General features: G+C 40.3%; 1 long non-coding RNA gene across 1 annotated transcript; it reads right to left on the bottom strand.

Annotated features, from left to right (window-relative positions):
- Positions 1-725: 725 nt before the first annotated feature.
- On the bottom strand, positions 726-7,315 carry LOC129053194 (uncharacterized). Its single transcript, XR_008518255.1, has 3 exons — positions 7,182-7,315; positions 1,574-1,779; positions 726-826 (listed from the first exon to the last, which is right to left on the bottom strand). It is a non-coding gene; the product is annotated as an uncharacterized LOC129053194 (long non-coding RNA).
- Between the last annotated feature and the right edge of the window lie 14,218 nt (positions 7,316-21,533).

Genomic DNA, 21,533 nt, shown 5'->3' with positions numbered 1-21,533 from the left:
CACTGAGATTTTTTCTTTACTAATTATCCCAACATGGACTTTCATTTCATTAACTATTATTTCCTTGATTTATAAATTGAGAGTGATCTCATCAATTATCTAACAAATAATGATTTTTTTTTACCTTTAGAAATAGCATATTATCAGCTTTTCTACAGTTAGCACAAGCTCTGACTTTAAAGTCTTAGCTGGACAAAGCCTTGGAAAATTAGATAAGGTTGGGCACTGTGTGAATAGGTTGAGAGATTGCACATAAAATTCCTGAGAAACCTAAGAGCCTGTGTTCCTACAACTGAAAGCCAACGAGACTGCAGGCAGTTGAGTGGACTGAATGAGTAAGGGAAACAGGTAGGAGAACTTGGGGTCTGCAGCCATGGTGAGGTCTATGGTTCTTGTTCTAAGGTCAGTGGGAAACCATGGGCAAAATTAAATCAGGAGAATGACAGGATGAAATTTATGTTTGTAAGTGAATATTTTGCCATTACCATTTCCAATACTAACCCTGTATTTCCTGATGTAATAGTTATGAGGTGGTACCCTTGGAGAGTGTCTCCACTTTTTGTAAAACCCACTGAGATACTTTGCATAAAGCTTCAAATCTGGCACAGCAGAAACCACCGGGGATTCTGTGAGAAAAGATTAAAGTATACTAACAGCTATTGGAAGTTTCCTAGAAGTATGAAATTATTGACAAGTAAACTACTTTTAATAAACACAACCATGTCAATACCTTGTCACTAATGCAGAGACCACAACATCCAACATCATTATAGAGGCCAAATCCCCACCAAATCCAGCTCAGTGGAAGCTGTGAAACCAAGTGGCCCTGTAAGAGTAGGAATGTTACGTCAGTATTACAAGTGTTACATCTTTATGATGAATGTTACATCAGTAATTATGGGTGTTGCATCAGTATTATGGTTTTTCTATTTGTATTACAAATGTTGTATTAGTATTACCAGTGTTAGTATCACAGGTGTTACATCAGTATTACAGTTGTTATATTTGTATTGCAGGATGATATATTGGAATTCTGAATGGTATATTGGTATTGTGTTACAGTTGTATTACAGGTGTCAGGACAGCATTACAAGTGTTACAACATTATGAAACATTATGGATGTTTCATTTGCATTGTGGTTTGTATATTGGTATTATGAGAGTTACAATTGTATTATGGGTCTTAGATCAGTATTACGAATGTTCTGTTTGTATTTCGGATGCTACATTGGTATTGTAAGTGTTTTATTGTTGTTACCAGTGTTACAGTGGTATTATGGGTGTTATCGCAGTATTTCAGGTGTTACATTAGTATTACAAAAGTCACATCTGTATTATGGGTGATATATTTGTTTATGGATGTTATATGTCTATTACAGATGTTATATGCTGAATGATACATTTATGTTACGAGGCCACGGTGTGGACCTGGCATTGTGGCCACCACACCCTGGGTGGGGAAGGACGCTGGAGTGCACTGAAGTCATGGGATATTTTTTATGTTTAATTTTCCACACAAAGCCCTTCTACTGGCTCCCTGATCCTCAGCAGTCAGAGTAAAGTTTTCACTTACCCCCTCCTCCATTGGTCCCGGAGCGAGGCGGTGTTGCTCTGGTCTGTGCTGAGAACACAGCCCTCGCCCTCCAGCGGCATGGGCTGAACACGGGGGCGCTCCCAGGGTCAGAGAAGGCGGACTCACGCTCCCCATGCTGGCCTCGGGAAGAACTGCAGGACCATCATGCTCAAGGTGAGGCAGCCGTGCGCCCCCTCCTGGCTGGCCTGCGGCACCAAATAGAAGGAGAGTTCAGATTGTTCAGTGCCATCATTTTGGAAATTCAAACGGAAATGTTGCCTATTATCCTGTTTTTTAAAATTATTATTTATTTTAGGTCCAGGGGTACATGTGAAGCTTTGTTATGTAGGTAAACTCATGTCATGGGGGTTTGTTTTACAAATTATTTTATCACCCAGGTATTAAGTGTAGTACTTAATAGGTATTTTTCCTGCTGGTCTCTCTTTTCCCACCTTCCACCCTCAAGTAGATCCCATGTCTATGGTTCCTTTCTTTGTGTTCATGAGTTGTCATCATTTAGCTCCCACTTCTAGTGAAAATATGTGGTATTTGGTTTACTGTTCTTACATTAGTTTGCTAAAGATTATATCCTCCAGTTCCATCCATGTTCCCTCAAAAGGCATAATTGTATTCTTTTTTTATGGCTGCATGGTATTCCTTGTAGGTATGTGGCACAATTTCATTAATCCAATCAGTCATAAATGGGCATTTAGATTAATTCCATGTCTTCTGTTATGAATAGTCTGCAGTGAACATTTGTATTCATGTGTCTTTATGGTAGTGATTTATATTCCTCTGGGTACATATCCAGTAATGGGATTGCTGGGTTGAACAGTAGTTCTACTTTCCAATCTTTGAGGAATCACCCTACTACTTTCCACAACAGTTGAACTAATTTACATTCCTACCAACAGTGCATAATTATTCCTTGGTCTCTATAACTTTGCCTGCATCTGTTATTTTACTTTATGATAATAGCCATTCTGACAGATATGAGAAGGTATCTCATTGTTCTTTTGATTTGCATTTCTTTAATAATCAATAATATCGAGCCTTTTAAAATAAGTTTATTGGCCACCTGCATGTCTTTTGAAAAGTGTCTGTTCACATTCTCAAAAGAAGACATTTATGCAGCCAACAGACATGTGAAAAAATGCTCATCAGCACTGGTCATTAGAGAAATGACCCTTAAGCCCTCACCTACATTGGGTATTTTTCTTATGCTATCTCTACACTATCCCACCACCCGCCACCATACGATGTTTCTCTCCTTGTGTCTATCTGTTCTCACTGTTCAACTCCCACTTAAAAATGAGAACATGTGGTGTTTGGTTTTCTATTTTTGTAATAGTTTGCTGAAAATGATGGTTTCCAGCTTCATTCATGTCCTTGCAAAAGACATGAACTCATCCATTTTTACAGCTACTGTGAATATTGCTGTGATAAACATACGTGTGCATGTGTCTTACAGTAGAATGATTTATAGTTCTTTGGTTATATGCCCAGTAATGGGATTGCTGTTTCAAACGGTATTTCTAGTTCTAGATCCTTGAAGAATCGCCACACTGTCTTCCACAAGGGTTAAATAATTAACACTCTCAACACTGTAAAAGCCTCCCTGTTTCTCCACATTTTCTCCAGCATAAGCTGTTTTCTGACTTTTTAATGATTGCCATTCTAACTGGCATGAGATGGTATCTCACTGTGGTTTTGATTTGTATTTCTCAAATAATGAGTGATGATGAGCGTTTTTTCATGTTTGTTGGCTGCATCAAAGTCTTCTTTTGAGAAGTGTCTGTTCATATCCTTTGCCCACTGTTTGATGAGGTGGTTTTTTTCTTGGAAACTTGTTTAAGTTCCCGGTAGATTCAGGATATTAGCCTTGTTTCAGATAGACAGATTGCAAGATTTTTCACCCATTCTGTAGGTTTTCTGTTCACACCAATGATCATTTATTTTGCTGTGCAGAAGCTGTTTAGTTTAATTAGATTCCATTTGTCAATTTTGGCTTTTATTGCCATTGCTTTTGGTGTTTAAACAGGAAGTATTTGCACACGCCTATGTTCTGAAGGGTATTGCCTAGGTTTTCATCTAGGAATTTAATGGTTTTAATTCTTATCTTTAAGTCTTTAATCCATCTTCAGTTGATTTTTGCATGAGATGTAAGGAAGGGGCCCAGTTTCAGTTTTTTACATGTGGCTAGCCAGTTTTCCCAACACAACTTATTAGAGGGAAAATCTTTTCCCCATTGCTTGCTTGTTTCACGATTGCCAAAGATCAGATGGTAGTAGATGTGCAGTATTATTTCTGAGGCCACTGTTCTGTTGCATTGATCTATGTATCTGTTTTGGTACAAGTACCATGCTCTTTTGCTTCCTGTAGCCTTATAATGTAGTTTGAAGTCAGGTAACATGATGCCTTCAGCTTTGTTCTTTTTTCTTCAGATTGTCTTGGCTACGCAGGCCATTTTTTGGTTCCATATGAACTTTAAAGTAGTTTTGTTTTTTTGTTTTTTTGTTTTTCCAATTCTGTGAAGAAAATTAATGGTAACTTGATGGAGATAGCAATGAATCTATAAATTGTTTTGGGCAGTGTGGCCATTTTTACAATATTGATTCTTCCTATCCATGAGCATGGAAGCTTTTTTCATTTCTTTATGTCCTCTCTTGTTTCCTTGAGCAATGGCTTGAAGTTCTCATTGAATAGGTTCTTCACATCCCTTGTAAGTTGTATTCCTAGATATTTTATTCTCTTAGTAGCAATTGTGAATGGGAGTTTACTCATGATTTGGCTTTCTGTTTCTCTTATTGTGTGTAGGAATGCTTGTGATTTTTGCACATGGATTTTGAATCTTGAGGGTTAGCTGAAGTTGCTTACCAGCTTAAGGAGACTTTGTGCTGAGATGATAGGTTTTCTAAGTATACCATCATGTCATCTGCAAACAGAGACATTTGACTTCCTCTCTTTCGATTTGAATACGCTTTATTTCTTTCTCTTGCCTGATTGCCCTGGCCAGAAACTTCAATACTATATTGAATAAGAGTGGAGAGAGAGTGAATCCCTGTCATCTACTGGTTTTCAAAGGGAATGCTTCCAGTTTTTGCCCATTCAGTATGATATTGGCGGTGGATTTGTCATAAATAGCTCTTATTATTTAGAGATACATTCCATTCATATTTAGTTGAGAGTTTTTACCATAAACAGGTGTTGAATTTGACGAAGGCCTTTTCTGCATCTATTGAGACAATCATGTGGTTTTTGTCTTTGTTTCTGCTTATGTGATGCATTAGGTTTATTGATTTGCATATGTTGAACCAGCTTTGCATCCCAGGGATAAACCTGACATGATCGTGGTGGATAAGCTTTATGATGTGCTACTGAATTCAGTTTGCCAGTATTTTATTGATCAGGGATATCGGCCTGAAATTTTCTTTTGTGGTGTGTCTCTGCCAAGTTTAAGTATCAGGATGATGCTGGCCCATAAAATGATTTAGGGAGGATTTCCTCTTTTTGTATTGTTTGTAATAATGTCAGAATAAATGGTACCTGCTCCTCTTTGTATCTCTGGTAGAGTTCAGCTATGACTCTGTCTGGTCCTGGATTTTCTTTGTTGGTAGGCTATCAGTTATTGCCTCAATTGCAGAACTTGTAAATGGTCTATTCATGGATTTAACTTCTTCCTGGTTTAGACTTGGGAGGGTGTATGTGTCCAAGAATTTATCCATTTCCTTTAGATTTTCTAGTTTATTTGCGTAGAGCTGTTTATAGTATTATCTGATGGTAGTTTGTATTTCTGTGGAATCATTGGTGATATTCTCTTATCTTTTTATTGCATCTATTTTATTTTTATCACTTTTCTTCTTTATGAGTCTAACTAGTGGTCTATATATTTTGTTGATATTTTCAAAAAAACAGCTTGTGGACTTATTGATTTTTGAAAGGATTTTTTGTCTCTATCTCCTTCAGTTCTGCTCTGATCTCAGTTATTTCTTGTCTTCTGTTAGGTTTTTAATTCATTTGCTGTTGCTTCACTTGTTCAATTTTGATGTTAGGGAGTCAATTTTAGATATTTCCTGCTTTCTTTTGTGGGCATTTAGTGCTATCAATTTTTCTCTGCACACTGCTTTAAATGTGTCTGTCCCAAAGATTGTGATACATTGTGTCTTCATTCTCATTGGTTTCAAAGAACATCTTTATTTCTGCCTTATTTCGTCCCAGCAGTGGTTTAGGAGCAGGCTGTTCAGTTTCTATGTAGTTGTGTCATTTTGAGTGAGTTTCTTAATCCTCAATTCTAATTTGATTGCTCTGTGGTCTGGGAGGACCTTTTTTTAATAATTTTCATTTTTTTTGCATTTGTTGAGGAGTGTTTTACTTCCAATTATGTAGTCAAATTTTGAATACATGTTATGTGGCACCTAGAAGAATGCAGATTCTGTTGATTTGGGGTGGATAGCTCTGCAGATGTCTATTAGGTTTACTTAGTCCACAGCTGAGTTCAAGTCCTGAATATCCTTGTTAATTTTCTGTCTCATTGTTTGCTGCTTCTTGTTTTCTCTGGAAGCTGCATCCTCAAGGGGCAACTGTCTGATGCCAGTCAGTGCTTTACTGTATGAGGTGTCTGTCAGCCCCTACTGGGAGGTGTCTCCAAGTCATAAAACACAGAGGTCAGGGATCCACTTGTGAAGGCAGTCTGACCATTAGCAGAGCTGGAAAGCTGTGATGGGAGGTCGGCTGCTCTCTTCAGAGTCATCAGACAGGGATGTTGAAGTCTGCTGAAGCTGCATCTATAGCTGCCCCTTCCCCCAGGTGCTCCTGTCACAGGGAGATGGGGGTTTTATTTATAAGCCCCTGCCTGGGCTACAGCCATTTTTTCAAAAATGCCCTACCCAGAGAGGAAAAATATGGCAGTCTAACCACATCAGCCTTGCTGAGCTGCAGTTGGCTCCACTCAGTTCAAACTTCCCGGTGGCTTTGTTTACATCATGAGGGTAAAACAGCCTACTCAAGCCTCAGCAATGGCGGATTCCCCTTCCCCCACCAAGTTTGAGTGTCCCAGGTGGATCTCAGACTGCTGCTGTGCTGGCAGTGAGAATTTCAAGCCAGTGAACCTTAGTTTGCTTGCCTCCATGAGGGGTGGCACCCACTGAGCAGACCACTTGGCTGCTTGGTCCCAGCACACCTATCCAGGGGAGTGAACAATTCTGTCTCCTTAGTATTCCAGGCACCACCGCAGTATGGAAAAAAACAAACAAAACAAAACAAACAACAACAAAAAAAAACACCCCTTCAGCTAGTTCAGTGTTTGTTCTTACAGCTGCCCAGTTTTGTGCTTGAAACACATGGCCCTCATAGGGTAGGCACAAAAGGGAATCTCCTGCCTGCAGGTAGTGAAGACCCTAGGAGAAGCGCATTTCTGGAATGGGGCACATGGCTAAGTCCCTCACAGCTTCCCTTGCATAAATGAGAAAATTTCCCAACCCTTTGGGCTTCCTGGGTAAGGTGACGCCCCACCCTGCTTCAGCTCACACTCCATGGGCTGCACCCATTGTCCAACCAGTACAAATAAGATGAACAGTGTACCTCAGTTGGAAATGCAGGAGTCACTCACCTTCTGCATTGATCTCTCTGGGAGCTGCAGTCTGGAGCTGTTTTTATTCAGCCATCTTGCCAGCAATTCCTCCTCCTTTTTTCTATATTAATGGTGAAGGAGGCATTAGCTGGAAATGTAAAACTACGCAAATTCTAGAAAAAAAAGCAAAAAGACATCTATGTGATCTTGGGTTTGGTCATAAGTTTTAACTAATGACACCAAAGCTGATCAGTAATGGTAAAAATAATTAATAATTTAAGTTTTCTCATATTAAAAGTTTATAGTCTGAGGAAAATAGTGTTCAGGAAATAAAAGGACAAGCAACAGACTGAAAATAAATATCTGCAAAATACAGATCTAAGCAAGAACTTTCACTGAAGATACACAAATCTTGAAACTCAAAAATAAAACAGACTACCCAATTAACAATGGGTAAAGAGCTGAACTCACCAATGAAAATACACAGATGGCAAGCAAACAAAAAGACGCTCAAACTCATATATCTTTAAGGGACTGAAAATTACAAAAATGAATTAGCAAGGACAATCTATATTTGCTGGAACTGCTCAACCATTTTTAAGGCATGACAAATGATTTGCAGGAGGAAAAACAGGAATTCATTCATTGCTTGTGCAAGGCACCATGGTGCCAAAAAAAAAGAACTCTTTCAAATTCTCGAATTAATCTGAAAGCCTGTTTCTCTCCTTTACCACGAACAGAAGGAGCTATCTTGTCTACCTTTTGATGACAGCCCGGAGATCCAATATAATCTGTGCATCTGTCAGCAGCAGTTGGGATCCAGGCAGAAAACAGATGAGCCCCACAGTCAAAGTCATCTAAGAACTTTTTAATGAAGACTGACTTATGAGAGGGCAGCCAAGATGGCCAAGTAGGAACAGCTCCAGTCTACAGCTACCAGCGTGAGCAATGCAGAAGATGGGTGATTTCTGCATTTCCATATGAGGTGCCGGGTTCATCTCACTAGGGAGTGCCAGACAGTGGGCGCAGGACAGTGGGTGCAGCATACCGTGCGTGAGCCAAAGCACGGCGAGGCATTGCCTCACTTGGGAAGTGGAAGGGGTCAGGGAGTTCCGTTTCCTAGTCAAAGAAAAGGGTGACAGATGGCACCTGGAAAATTGGGTCACTCCCACCTGAATACTGAGCTTTTCCGACAGGCATAAAAAATGGCACACCAGGAGATTATATCCTGCACCTGGCTCAGAGGGCCCTATGCCCACGGAGTCTCGCTGACTGCTAGCACAGCAGTCTGAGATCAAACTGCAAGGCGGCAGTGAGGCTGGGGGAGGGGCGCCTGCCATTACCCAGGCTTGCTTAGGTAAACAAAGCAGCCGGGAAGCTCGAACTGGGTGGAACTCACCACAGCTCAAGGAGTCCTGCCTGCCTCTGTAGGCTCCCCTCTGGGGGCAGGGCACAGACAAACAAAAAGACAACAGTGACCTCTGCAGACTTAAACGTCCCTGTCTGACAGCTTTGAAGAGAGCAGTGGTTCTCCCAGCATGCAGCTCAAGATCTGAGAACGGGAAGACTGCCTCCGCAAGTGGGTCCCTGACCCCCGACCCCCAAGCAGCCTAACTGGGAGGCACCCCCCAGGAGGGGCAGAATGACACCTCACACGGCCGGGTACTCCTCTGAGACAAAACTTCCAGAGGAACGATCAGACAGCAGCATTCATGGTTCACAAAAATCTGCTGTTCTGCAGCCACTGCTGCTGTTACCCAGGCAAACAGGGTCTGGAGTGGACCTCTAGGAAACTCCAGCAGAACTGCAGCTGAGGGTCCTGTCTGTTAGAAGGAAAACTAACAAACAGAAAGGACATCCACACTAAAAACCCATCTATACATCACCATCATCAAAGACCAAAAGTAGATAAAACCACGAAGATGGGGAAAAAAGAGAGCAGAAAAACTGGAAACTCTAAAAAGCAGAGAACCTCTCCTCCTTCAAAGGAAAGCAGTTCCTCAACGGCAATGGAACAAAGCTGGATGGAGAATGACTTTGACGAGTTGAGAGAAGAAGGCTTTAGATGATCAAGCTACTCTGATCTAGGGGACGAAATTCAAACCAAAGGCAAAGAAGTTAAAAACTTTGAAAAAAAATTTAGATGAATATAGAACTAGAATAACCAAAACAGAGAAGTGCTTAAAGGAGCTGATGGAGTTGAAAGCCAAGGCTTGAGAACGACAAGAAGAATACAGAAGCCTCAGGAGCAGATGCGATCAACTGGAAGAAAGGGTATCAGTGATGGAAGATGAAATGAATGAAATGAAGCAAGAAATGAAGTTTAAAGAAAAAAGAAGAAAAAGAAATGAACAAAGCCTCCAAGAAATATGGGACTATGTGAAAAGACCAAATCTACGTCTGATTGGTGTACCTGAAACTCATGGGGAGGATGGAACTATTATCCAGGAGAACTTCCCCAATCTTGCAAGGCAGACCAACATTCAGATTCAGGAAATATAGGGAATGCCACAAAAATACACCTTGAGAAGAGCAACTCCAAGACACATAATTGTCACATTCACCAAAATTGAAATGAAGGAAAAAATGTTACGGGCAGCCAGAGAGAAAGGTCAGGTTACCCACAAAGGGAAGCCCAACAGACTAACAGCGGATCTCTCAGCAGAAACTCTACAAGCCAGAAGAGAGTGGGGGCCAATATTCAACATTCTTAAAGAAAATAATTTTTTCAACCCAGAATTTCATATCCAGCCAAACTAAGCTTCATAAGTGAAGGAGAAATAAAATACTTTACAGACATGCAAATGCTGAGAGATTCTGTCACCACCAGGCCTGCCATACAAGAGCTCCTGTAGGAAGCACTAAACATGGAAAGGAACAACCGGTACCAGCCACTGCAAAATCATGCCAAATTGTAAAGACCATCATGGCTAGGGAGAAACTGCATCAACTAACGAGCAAAATAACCAGCTAACATCATAATGACAGGATCAAATTCACACATAACAATATTAACTTTAAATGTAAATGGACTAAATTCTCCAATTCAAAGGCACAGGCTGGCAAACTGGATAAAGAGTTAAGACCTATCAGTGTGCTGTATTCAGGAAACCCATCTCACGTGCAGAGACTCACATAGGCTCAAAATAAAAGGATGGAGGACGATCTACCATTCAAATCGAAAACAAAAAAAGGCATGGGTTGCAATCCTAGTCTCTGATAAAACAGACTTTAAACCAACAAACATCAAAAGAGACAAAGAAGGCCATTACATAATGGTAAAGGGATCAATTCAACAAGAAGAGCTAACTATCCTAAATATATATGCACCCAATACAGGAGCACCCAGATTCATAAAGCAAGTCCAAAGAGACTTAGACTCCCACACAATAATAATGGGAGACTTTAACACCCCACTGTCAACATTAGACAGATCAACGAGACAGAAAGTTAACAAGGATACCCAGGAATTGAACTCAGCTCTGCACCAAGTGGACCTAACAGACATCTACAGAACTCTCCACCACAAATCAACAGATTATACATTTTTTTCAGCACCACACCACACCTATTCCTAAATTGACCACATAGTTGGAAGTACAGCTCTCCTCAGCAAATGTAAAAGGACAGAAATTATAACAAACTGTCTCTCAGACCACAGTGCAATTAAGCCAGAACTCAGGATTAAGAAACTCACTCAAAACCACTTAACTACATGGAAACTGAAAAAAACCTGCTCCTGAATGGCTACTGGATACATAACGAAATGAAAGCAGAAATAAAGATGTTCTTTGAAACCAATGAGAACAAAGACACAACATACCAGAATCTCTGAGACACATTCAAAGCAGTGTGTAGAGGGAAATTTATAGCACTAAATGCCCACAAGAGAAAGCAGGAAAGAACCAAAATTGACACCCTAACATCACAATTAAAAGAACTAGAAAAGAAAGAGCAAACACATTCAAAAGCAACAGAAGGCAAGAAATAACTAAAATCAGAGCAGAACGGAAGGAAATAGAGACACAAAAATTCCTTCAAAAATTAATGAATGCAGAAGCTGGCTTTTTGAAAGGATCAACAAAATTGATAGACCACTAGCAAGACTAATAAAGAGAAAAAGAGAGAAGAATCAAATAGATGCAATAAAAAATGATAAAGGGGATATCACCCCCGATCCCACAGAAATACAAACTACCATCAGAGAATACTACAAACACCTCTATGAAAATAAACTAGAAAATCTAAAAGAAATGGATAAATTCCTCGACACATACACCCTCCCAAGACTAAACCAGGAAGAAGTTGAATCTCTGAATAGACCAATAACAGGCTCTGAAATTTTGGCAATAATCAATAGCTTACCAACCAAAAAGAGTCCAGGACCAGATGGATTCACAGCCAAATTCTACCAGAGGTAGAAGGAAGAACTGGTACCATTCCTTCTGAAACTATTCCAATCAATAGAAAAAGAGGGAATCCTCCTTAACTCATTTTATGAGGCCAGCATCATCTTGATATCAAAGCCAGGCAGAGACACAACCAAAAAAGAGAATTTTAGACCAACATCCTTGATGAATATTGACGCAAAAATCCTCAATAAAATACTGGCAAACCGAATCCAGCAGCACATCAAAGAGCTTATCCACCATGATCAAATGGGCTCCATCCCTGGGATGCAAGGTTGGTTCAACAAATGCAAATCAATAAATGTAATCCAGCATATAAACAGAATCAAAGACAAAAAGCACATGATTATCTCAATAGATGCAGAAAAGGCCTTTGACAAAATTCAACAACAATTCATGCTAAAAACTCAATAAATTAGGTATTGATGGGATGTATCTCAAAATAATAAGAGCTATCTATGACAAACCCACAGCCAATAACATACTGAATGGGCAAAAACTGGAAGCATTCCCTTTGAAAACTGGCAGAAGACAGGGATGCCCTCTCTCACCACTCCTATTCAACATAGTGTTGGAAGTTCTGGCCAGGGCAATTAGGCAGGAGAAGGAAATAAAGGGTATTCAATTAGGAAAAGAGGAAGTCAAATTGTCCCTGTTTGCAGACGACATGATTGTATATCTAGAAAACCCCACTGTCTCAGCCCAAAGTCTCCTTAAGTTGATAAACAACTTCAGCAAAGTTTCAGGATACAAAATCAATGTACAAAAATCAGAAGCATTCTTATACATCAATAACAGGCAAACAGAGAGCCAAATCATGAGTGAACTCCCATTCACAATTGCTTCAAAGAGAATAAAATACCCAGGAATCCAACTTACAAGGCATGTGAAGGACCTCTTCAAGGAGAACTACAAACCACTGCTCAATGAAATAAAAGAGGATACAAAGAAATGGAAGAACATTCCATGATCATGGGTAGGAAGAATCAATATCGTGAAAATGGCCATACTGCCCAAGGTAATTTATAGATTCAATGCCATCCTCAACAAGCTACCAATGACTTTCTTCACAGAATTGGAAAAAAGCTACTTTAAAGTTCATATGCAACCAAAAAAGAGCCCACATCGCCAAGTCAATCCTAAGCCAGAAGAACAAAACTGGAGGCATCACGCTACCTGACTTCAAACTATACTATGAGGCTACAGTAACCAAAACAGCATGGTACTGGTACCAAATCAGAGATATAGATCAATGGAACAGAACAGAGCCCTCAGAAATAACGCCGCGTATGTACAACTATCTGATCTTTGACAAACCTGAGAGAAACAAGCAATGGGGAAAGGATTCCCTATTTAATAAATGGTGCTGGGAAAACTGGCTAGCCATATGTAGAAAGTTGAAACTGGATCCCTTCCTTACACCTTATACAAAAATTAATTCAAGATGGAATAAAGACTTAAACGTTAGACCTAAAACCATAAAAACCCTAGAAGATATCCTAGGCATTACCATTCAGGACATAGGCATGGGCAACAACTTCATGTCTAAAACAGCAAAAGCAATGGCAACAAAAGCCAAAATTGACAAATGGGATCTAATTAAACTTAAGAGCTTCTGCACAACAAAAGAAACTACCATCAGAGTGAACAGGCAACCTACAAAATGGGAGAAAATTTTGCAATCTACTCATCTGACAAAGAGCTAATATCCCGCATCTACAATGAACTCAAACAAATTTACAAGAAAAAAACAAACAACCCCATCAAAAAGTGGACAAAGGATATGAACAGACACTTCTCAAAAGAAGATATTTATGCAGCCAAAAAACACATGAAAAAATGCTCACCATCACTGGCCATCAGAGAAATGCAAATCAAAACCACAATGAGATACCATCTCACACCAGTTAGAATGGCAATCATTAAAAAGTCAGGAAACAACAGGTGCTGGAGAGGATGTGGAGAAATAGCTGGAGAGGATGTGGAGAAATAGGAACACTTTTACACTGTTGATGGGACTGTGAACTAGTTCAACCCTTGTGGAAGTCAGTGTGGCGATTCCTCAGGGATCTAGAACTAGAAATAATATTTGACCCAGCCATCCCATTACTGGGTATATACCCAAAGGAGTATAAATCATGCTGCTATAAAGACACATGCACACGTATGTTTATTGTGGCACTATTCACAATAGCAAAGACTTGGAACCAACCCAAATGTCCAACAATGATAGACTGGATTAAGAAAATGTGACACATATACACCATGGAATACTATGCAGCCATAAAAAATGATGAGTTCATGTCCTTTGTAGGGACATAATGAAACTGGAAATCATCATTCTCAGTAAACTATCACAAGGACAAAAAACCAAACACCACATGTTCTCACTCATAGGTGGGAATTGAACAACGAGAACACATGGACACAGGAAGGGGAACATCACACTCTGGGGACTATTGTGGGGTGGAGGGAGTGGGGAGGGATAGCATTAGGAGATACTCCTAATGCTAAATGATGAGTTAACGGGTGTAGCACACCAGCACGGCACATGTATACATATGTAACTAACCTGCACATTGTGCACATGTACCCTACAACTTAAAGTATAATAATAACAATTAAAAAAAAGATTAATCAGAGGATATGGTATGGGGAGAGGGATTCATATAAGGAGGGGATTTGATAAGGCTAGGGTTGGAGCAATAATGTATAGGGGAACAGTGGATGCTAAAACTCACAGGGTTTCTTTAATAAAAAGTTTTATTGCATCTGCCAAAAAAAACAGTGACTTACTCAGGTTACACACAAAGGATGGCAGAGTTCCGAGGGATAGTAACAGGACCACACTGTTAGCACTCTTTGGGAATGGAGAATCAGACGAGGGAGAAATTCTCAGCACTGGAGAGATGGAGATGATGCAGAGCACTTGAAACATGTCATCACAGGCACTATGACCTCACTTGGCCTGGAGATGCAGCAGCTAGTCTAGCACCACTGCATGTGGAGGCTGGTGTCTGAACTGGCCAATCCAATCAGCAGGCAGAGGGCAAAAAATGCCTGGATACCACCTAGAGGCAGGTTAGCAGAGTTTAACCCAGAAATTGTAATTCTATAAATCTTCCCAATTTAAGCCACCCTTACAAGTACAAAGCAATTTTATAATACTGACCTAGTACGAATCACTAAAACATGCATGCAGTGTACAATGGCTCATGCCTGTAATCCCAGCAATTTGTGAGGCTGAGGCCAGTGGATCATTTTGGTCAAAAGATTGTGACTAGCCTGGCCAACATGGTGAAAACCTGTCTCTATTAAGTATACAAAAATTTTCTGGGTATGGGGGAGCATTCCTGTAGTGTAAGGTACTTGGGAGGCAGAGGCAGGAGAATTGCTTGAACCCAGGGGGTGGATATAAGGTTTAGGAGATGCATGTTTTCATTTTTATTCTCTTCTAGTTTTTGTTCTTTTAGTAGTAAATAGTCACTCATCTCTTGAACATTTTCATTCAGCATGTATTTGTTTTGTTATTGCCAAAGACTGTGCTTTGACAGACACTAACTCAACCTGAAATTTAAAAAGGAAAATTTACATTTGAATGATGACTTTATAGTGCTGCAAAGGTAAAACCTGGCAGGCTCCTTTAAGTATAGTGTCACAATTTAACTAAGGTCACTAAACACATGTCTGAATCTCTGCAAAAAGACTCAAACTACAGTAACAGAAATTGCCTTCTGCCCTACAGTTGGGGCAGAGGAAGTTTTATGGACCACATTCCATGAAGCAACTCCTTCTAAGATTATCACCCCATTTTTCAGAGGCAACGAAGGACCTAACAACAATCACTCATCATAGCAATACAGATTTATTTTAAATATGAAAATGTAAGGTAAAAATGGCGAGGCACTTTGGGAGGCCAAGATGAGAGGATTACTTGAGCTCACAAGTTCCAGACCACCTTGGGCAACATGGAAAAAGCCCATTTCTACTAAAAATACAGCAGGGCATTGTGGCTCTGTAATCCCAGCACACTGGGAGACCCTGATGGGCAGACTGTTTGAGGTCAAAAACTTCAGGCTGGGCCAGCCAACATGGTGAAACCCCACCTCTACTAAAACTACAACCATTAGCTGGGCATGGTAGCTAGTGTCTGTAGTCCCAGCTACCTAGGAGGTTGAAGCAGGAGAACCACTTGAACCTAAAGGCAGTGAGCCCAGTTCTTGTCATTACACTCAAGCCTGGGCAACAGAATGAGACTCCATCTTAAAAAACAAAAAAAGATGTGAGGGTCGGTTCCAAATTGGCTGAATGGGAACAGTTCCAGTCTACAGCTCCCAGCATGAGCAATGCAGAAGAGGGGGATTTCTGCACTTCCAGCTGAGGTACTGTGTTCCTCTCACTGGGGTTTGTTGGAAAGTGGGTGCAGGACAGTGGATGCAGCCCACTGAGCATGAGGTGAAGCAGGGGGAGGCATCGCCTCACCCCAGAAGTGCAAGGGGTCAGGGAGTTCCCTTTCCTAGCCAAGGGAAGCTGTGACAGACAGCACCTGGAAAATCGGGTCACTCCTACCCTAATACTGTGCTTTTCCAATGGTCTTAGCAAATGACACACCAAGAGATTATATCCCACACCTGGCTCAGAGGGTCCCATGCCCACAAAGCCTCACTCATTGCTAGCACAGCAGTCTGAGATTGAACCACAAGGCGGCAGCAAGGCTGGGGGAGAGGTGCCCGCCATTGCTGAGGCTTGAGTAGGTACACAAAGTGGCCTGGAAACTCGAACTGGGTGGAGCCAACCACAGCTCAAGGAGGCCTGCCTGCCTCTGTAGACTCCACCTCTGGGGGCAGAGCATAGCTGAACAAAAGGTAGCAGATACCTCTGCAGACTTAAATATAACTGTCTGACAGCTTTGAAGAGAGTAGTGGTTCTCCCAGCATGGAGTCTGAGATCTGAGAATAGACAGACTGCCTCCTCAAGTGGGTCCCTAATCCCTAAGTAGCCTAACTGGGAGACACCCCCCAGGAGGGGCAGATTGACACCTTACACAGCTGGGTATTCCTCTGAGATGAAGCTTTCAGAGGAAAAATCAGGCAGCAACATTTGCTGTTCAGCAATATTCGCTGTTCTGCAGCTTCTGCCGCTGATACCCAGGCAAACAAGGTCTGGAATGGACCTCCAGCACACTTCAACAGACCTGCAGCTGAGGGTCCTGACTGTTAGAAGGAAAACTAACAAACAGAAAGGACATCCACAACAAAACCCCATCTGTACGTCACCATCATCAAAGACCAAAGGTAGACAAAACCACAAAGATGGGGAAAAAACAGAGCAAAAATGCTGAGAATTATAAAAATGAGAGTGCCTCTCCACCTCCAAAAGAACACAGCTTCTCACGAGCAATGGAACAAAGCTGGACAGAGAATGACTCTGACAGCTTAAGACGATATACAGCTTCAGACGATCAAACTTCTCCAAGCTAAAGCAGGAAGTTTAAACCCATCATAAAGAAGCTAAAAAGCCTTGAAAAAAGATCAGAAGAATGGCTAACTAGAATAACCGGTGTACAGAAGTCCTTAAATGTCCTGACGGAGCTGAAAACCATGGCACACGAACTACGTGATGAATGCACAAACTTCAGTAGCTGCTTCGATCAACTGGAAGAAAGGGGTATCAGTGATTAAAGATCAAATGAATGAAATGAAGCGAGAAGAGAAGTTTAGGGAAAAAAGAGTAAAAAGAAATGAACAAAGCCTCCAAGAAATATGGGACTATGTGAAAAGACCAAATCTACGTCTGATTGGTGTACCTGAAAGTGATGGGGAGAATGGAACCAAGTTGGAAATCACTCTGCAGTATATTATCCAAGAAAACTTCCCCAACCTAGCAAGGAAGGCCAACCTTCAAATTCAGGAGATACAGAGAACGCCACAAGGATACTCCTCGAGAAGAGCAGCTCCAAGACACATAATTGTCAGATTCACCAAAGTTGAAATGAAGGAAAAAATGTTAAGGGCAGCCAGAGAGAAAGGTCCGGTTAACAACAAACGGAAGCCCATCAGGCTAACAGCAGAACTCTTGGCAGAAACTCTACAAGCCAGAAGAGAGTGGGGGCCAATATTCAACATTCTTAAAGAGAAGAATTTTTAACTCAGAATTTCATATCCAGCCAAACTAAGCTTCGTAAGTGAAAGAGAAATAAAATACTTTACAGACAAGCAAATGCTGAGAGATTTTGTCACCACCAGGCCTGCCCTACAAGAGCTCCTGAAGGAAGCACTAAACATGGAAAGGAACAAATGGTAGCAGCCACTGCAAAAACATGACAAATTGTAAAGACCATTAATGCTAGGGAGAAACTGCAAAAACTAACGAGCAAAATAACCAGGTAACACCATAATGACAGGATGAAATTCACACATAAAAATATTAACCTTAAATGGCAATGGACTAAATGCTCCAATTAAAAGACAAAGACTGGCAAATTGGAAAAAGAGTCAAGACCCATTAGTGTGCTGTATTCGGAAGACCCATCTCATGTGCAGAGACAGACATAGGCTCAAAATAAAGGGATGGAGAAAGATCTACCAAGAAAATGAAAAACAAAAAAAGGCAGAGGTTGCAATCCTAGAGTCTGATAAAACAGACTTTAAACCAACAAAGGTCAAAAGAGACAAAGAAGGCCATTACATAATGGTAAAGGGATCAATTCAACAAGAAGACTAACTAACCTAAATATATATGCACCCAATACCAGAGCACCCACCTTCATAAAGCAAGTCCTTAGAGACCTACGAAGAGACTTACGACTTTCACACAATAATAATGGGAGACTTTAACACCCCACTGTTAACATTAGACAGATAAATGAGACAGAAAGTAAACAAGGATATCCAGGAATTGAACTCAGCTCTGCACCAAGTGGACCTAATAGACATCTACAGAACTCTCCACCCCACATCAACAGATTATACATTTGTCTCAGCACATCACACTTATTCCAAAATTGACCACACAGTTGGAAGTAAAGCTCTCCTCAGCAAATGTAAAATAACAGAAATTATAACAAACTGTCTCTCAGACCACAGTGCAATCAAACTAGAACTCAGGATTATGAAACTCACTCAAAACCCCTCAACTACATGGAAACTGAACATCCTGCTCCTGAATGACTACTGGGTACATAACAAAATGAAGGCAGAAATAAAGATGTTCTTTGAAACCAATGAGAACAAATCCACATCATACCAGAATCTCTGGCACACATTTAAAGCAGTGTGTAGAGAAAAACTGATAGCACTAAATGCCCACAAGAATGCAGCAAAGATCCAAAACTGACACCCTAACATTAAAATTAAAAGAATTAGAAAAGCAAGAGCAAACACATTCAAAAGCTAGCAGAAGGCAAGAAATAATTATAATCAGAGCAGAACTGAAGGAGACAGAGACACAAAAAACCCTTCAAAAAATCAATGAATCCAGGAGCTGTTTTTTTGAATAGATCAACAAAATTGATAGACCGCTAGTGAGACTAATAAAAAAGAAAAGAGAGAATAATCAAAAAGATGTAATAAAAAATGATAAAGGAGATATCACCTCTGATCCCACAGAAATACAAATTACCACCAGAGAATACTATAAACACCTCTATGCAAATAAACTCGAAAATCTAGAAGAAATGGATAAATTCCTGGACACATATACCCTCCCAAGACTAAACCAGGAAGAAGTTAAATCCCTGAGTAGACCAATAACAGGCTCTAAAACTGAGGTAATAATAGCTTACCAACCAAAAAAAGTCCAGGACCAGATGGATTCACAGCCAAATTCTGCCAGAGGTACAAGGAGGAACTGGTACCCTTCCTACTGAAAGTATTCCAATCAATAGAAAAAGAGGGAATCCTCCCTAATTCATTTTATGAGGCCAGCATCATCCTGATACCAAAGCTGGGCAGAGACACTATCAAAAAAGAGAATTTTAGACCAATATCCTTGATGAACATTGATGCAAAAATCCTCAATAAAATACTGGAAAACTGAATCCAGCAGCACATCAAAAAGCTTATCCACCATAATCAAGTCGGTTTCATCCCTGGGATGCAAGGGTGGTTCAACACACACAAATCAATAAACATAATCCAACATATAAACAGAACCAAAGACAAAAGCCACATGATTATCTCAATAGATGCAGAAAAGGCCTTTGACAAAATTCAACAGCCCTTCGTGTTAAAAACTCTCAATAAATTATATATTGATGGGACGTATCTCAAAATAATAAGAGCTATTTATGACAAACCCACAGCCAATACCATACTGAATGGGCAAAAACTGGAAGCATTCTCTTTGGAAACTGGCACAAGACAGGGATGCCCTCTCTCACCACTCCTATTCAACATAGTGTTGGAAGTTCTGGCCAGGGCAATCAGGCAGGAGAAAGAAATAAAGGGTATTCAATTAGGAAAAGAGGAAGTCAAATTGTCCCTGTTTGCAGATGACATGATTGTATATCTAGAAAACCCCATTGTCTCAGCCCAAAATCTCCTTAAGCTGATAAGCAACTTCAGCAAAGTTTCAGGATACAAAATCAATGTACAAAAATCACAAGCATTCTTATACACCAATAACAGACAAACAGAGAGCCAAATCATGAGTGAACTCCCATTCACAATTGCTTCAAAGAGAATAAAATACCTAGGAATCCAACTTACAAGGGATGTGTAGGATCTCTTCAAGGAGAAATACAAACCACTGCTCAACAAAATAAAAGAGGACACAAACAAATGGAAGCACATACCATGCTCATGGATAGGAAGAATCAATATCGTGATAATGGCCATACTGCCAATAGTAGTTTAAATATTCAATGCCATCCCCATCAAGCTACCAATGACTTTCTTCACAGAATTTGAAAAATGTACTTTAAAGTTCATATGGAACCAAAGAAGAGCCCGCATTGCCAAGTCAATCCTAGGCCAAAAGAACAAAGCTAGAGGCGTCACGCTACCTGACTTCAAACTATACTACGAGGCTACAGTAACCTAAACATCATGGTACTCATACTGAAACAGAGATATAGACAAATGAAACACAACAGAGCCCCCAGAAATAATACCACACATCTACAACCATCTGATCTTTGACAAACCTGACAAAAACAAGAAATGGAGAAAGGATTCCCTATTTAATAAATGGTGCTGGGAAAACTGGCTAGCCATATGTAGAAAGCTGAAACTGGATCCCTTCCTTACACCTTATACAAAAATTAATTCAAGATGGATTAAAGACTTAAAAGTTAGACCTAAAACCGTAAAAACCCTAGAAGAAAACCTAGGCAATACCATTCAGGACATAGGCATGGGCAAGGACTTCATTTCTAAAACACCAAAAGCAATGGCAACAAAAGCCAAAATTGACAAATGGGATCTAACTAAACTAAAGAGCTTCTGCACAGCAAAAGAAAATAACATCAGAGTGAACAGGCAACTTAAAGAATGGGAGAAAATTTTTGCAATCTACTCATCTGACAAAAGGCTAATATCCAGAATTTATTGACCTCAAATAAATTTACAACAACAACAAAAAAACAACCCCATCAAAAAGTGGGCGAAAAAGTGGGCAAAGGTTATGAACAGACACTTCTCAAAAGAAGACATTTATGCGGCCAAAAGACACATGAAAAAATGCTCATCATCACTGGCCATCAGAGAAATGCAAATCAAAACCACAATGAGATACCATCTCACACCAGTTAGAATGGTAATCATTAAAAAGTCAGGAAGTAACAGGTCCAGGAGAGGCTGTGGAGAAATAGGAACACTTTTACATTGTTGGTGGGACTGTAAACTACTTCAACCATTGTGGAAGACAGGTGGCGATTCCTCAAGGATGTAGAACTAGAAATACCATTTGACCCAGCCATCCCATTACTGGGTATATACCCAGAGGATTATAAATCATGCTGCTATAAAGACACATGCACATG

This window comes from Pongo abelii, chromosome Y (genome assembly GCF_028885655.2).
Source record: "Pongo abelii isolate AG06213 chromosome Y, NHGRI_mPonAbe1-v2.0_pri, whole genome shotgun sequence".
Lineage (NCBI taxonomy): Eukaryota > Metazoa > Chordata > Mammalia > Primates > Hominidae > Pongo > Pongo abelii.
This window is presented reverse-complemented; position numbering and strand designations above follow the sequence as displayed.